We start from the raw sequence: 3,048 nt of genomic DNA, 5'->3' as shown, positions 1-3,048 counted from the left end.
GAAGAAAGAAATAGGAAGCTCACCCAGAAAAGGACAGAGAAGGACTAACATGCCTGATGTTCCTCCACTCCCACATCCAGACACTGCTGTCCAACCTATCCCTCTCAAGACCCCGAATTTTCCCAACCTCACCCAGTATATCATGCACCACCACCTGGACAGGGAGGATTTTCTGCCTAATCGAAACCTGACACCGTGCATTCCACGTGAAATAGCGGGCCACTAAACTAACTAGGAAAAGTGTGTCCAAAGAAAAGTCTCCCCTATTCTTAAATGCTCCATACACCCACTCAGCATAACTCAACTGATGGAGGAAAGGAACACCGAGGGCCCTCCCAACCTTTTTATTGACCTCTATGTTAAAGGGACACCCCAGCAGGAAATGATCCATGGTCTCCTCGACACCACCACACTCCTCTCGAGGACAACCACGGTCATCCACATTGCGATACTTTAGGTTCCCTCTAACATAGAGCCTTCCCTGGAAGCAGAACCAGGCCAGATCCCTCAATTTGTTTGGAACCCTAGGAGAATCAATAAGCCTTAACCCCTCCCTCAAAATTGGGCCTGGGCAGTCCTTCAGAGCCAGTGGTGCCGGAAAGACAGCGACCAGAACCCTGTCCATCAGGACCTGCCTGGGAACAGACCTCATGTCCACAGCCGACAGACACCACTGCCTCAGCATCCTCAAGCACGGCGCAACAAAGGCCGGGAGCTGTCCATGACGTACCCTCAGACTTTTCACTGGACCGCCATTCATCCACTCTTGCAGAAAAGGCTCAAACCACTTCCTGAAAGAACCTACCCACCCAGGCGGATCCTCTGCCAGCATGTTACCAAAATTGTACTTTAAGTACAGCAGAGAAAAAAAAACCACTGGATTGACCATACCTAGGCCACCCTTCCGCCTGGGCAGATACGTTACGTTTCTCTTAACAATGTTCAACCTATTCCCCCACAGAAGTTGGAAGAACAGGCTATAAACCCGTGCATAGAGAGATGTTGGTAAAACACAGACGAAGCTGACATACAACAAGGTTGGAATCAGGTAGGTTTTGATCAGATCCACCCTTTCCCTTAGAGACAATTTCCATCTCTTCCATGTCGCCACTTTGACACTGGCATCATCTAGCTTGCTTACCCAGTTTGCGTGACCATAATCACCAGGACCAAATTGGATGCCAAGAATCTTAACTTTTTCCTGAGGCACTGGGAAAGAGGCCGGGAGGTCGAAACCTTCACCTTCCTTCCCCATCCAAAGTACTTCACTCTTATCCTGATTGACCTTGGAACCAGATGCTTCAGTGTACCGTGATATCTCTGAAACCACCACCTCCACTTCACCAGGGTCAGAGATAACCACTGATACATCGTCCGCATAGGCCACGACCCTAAGAGGCTGCTCCTCAGAGATAACCCCCGGCACACCACACAACGCCCCACCATCTAACCTCCTAATCAGAGGGTCGATAGCAAACACGTATAGCAGTGGACTCAAGGGACATCCCTGTCTCACACCAGAGCTCACCTCAAAGGGTCGCCCAACCCAACCATTCACAAGAGCAAAGCTCTCAGCCCCTTGATACAAAGCTTTAAGCCAATCAATAAACCGCCCCGGCAAGCCATACTTGTCAAGCAACAACCAGAGGTACTTGTGATTTACCCGATCAAAAGCCTTTGCCTGATCCAAAGCCAGCAAATACTTCCCCCAACCCTCAGCTCTGCAGCGTTCCAAGGCCTCCCGAACGGCTAACACTGCCGTGAAAGTGCTTCTACCTTGAACCGAACAGAACTGATGGCGAGAAAGTAACTGTTCCGCCACAGACGACAAGCGCCAGAATAAAATCTTAGCCAACACCTTTCTATCAACATTGAGAAGACTGATGGGGCGCCAGTTCTCAATCATTGACGGATCCTTACCCTTTGACAAAAGAATCACTGCAGAAGACCTCATGGAAGGAGGTAACCATCCTTCAGCAAGGCTATCATTAAAGACCTCTACTAGGTGAGGAACTAGAGAGACCTTAAACACTTTGTAAAACTCCGCTGTCAGCCCATCCGGCCCGGGAGATTTCTTAGTAGCTAACTGATCAATTGCATTAGCCACCTCCTCTGCAGTAATCCTTTCCGTCAAAGTGTCAAAAGAAACATCCCTCTCAGGAAGTGGAATTGAATCCAGAAAAGCTTCCATCTTATCCCTATCCAGTTCCTTCTCACTTAAGAGGTCTGAATAAAAGGACCGAACAACCTCCAGAATCTCTGACCTGGACTTCTTCAGAGACCCTGAAGTATCCTTCAAGCCCAAGACCGTCTTAACTGCTGCAGACTCTTTGCAGTTCTGGAAAGGGTCCGGAGAGTGGTACTTGCCGTAATCCCTCTCCAGAACCAAAGAACTGCGCCGGTCATACTGCAAACTTCTCAAGCGAGATTTCACCTCACAGATCTCCCCTGGATCCGCATCACAAGAGACAAGTACTGAAAGCTTCCTCTGCAATTGTCGATAGGCTTTGTTTTTATCAATCTGTATCCTGTTTGCTAGGCCCCTGAAAAGTCCAGCAGCACGTTTTTTGGTCAGCTCCCACCACTCTGACCTGTTGCTACAGAAGTCCAGAAGAGATACCTGCGCTTCAAGGAAATCTCCAAAGGACTGTCTTACCTCTTCCACTTCCAGGAGACCCGAATTCAACCTCCAGATGCCCTTGCCTCTCCGTGGCATGTCTGAAACATTCAAGACAACAGACAGCATAAGGTGATCAGAAATCTCCACTACCTGCCTCTCAGGAGGCAAGGAAGCAGAGCTCTCCTTCAAAAAAAACCTATCTATCCTACTCTGACAGCTACCTCTTTGAAAGGTGAACCCCGTGTCGTCTGGGAAGTGCTTAATGTGCACATCTACCAGACCAGCATCCCTAACTATGCTATTGAGAAAAATACTATCATAGCCCAGCCGGCCTACGGTGCCTCGCCTGTCCTTAGCCCTAACAATGGTATTAAAATCCCCACCGAGGACAACAGGCTGGGCCGTAAAAAGGAACGGCTTGATCTTTG

Source organism: Hyperolius riggenbachi, chromosome 10, assembly GCF_040937935.1.
Source record: "Hyperolius riggenbachi isolate aHypRig1 chromosome 10, aHypRig1.pri, whole genome shotgun sequence".
NCBI lineage: Eukaryota > Metazoa > Chordata > Amphibia > Anura > Hyperoliidae > Hyperolius > Hyperolius riggenbachi.
Note: the sequence above shows the minus strand (reverse complement) of the source record.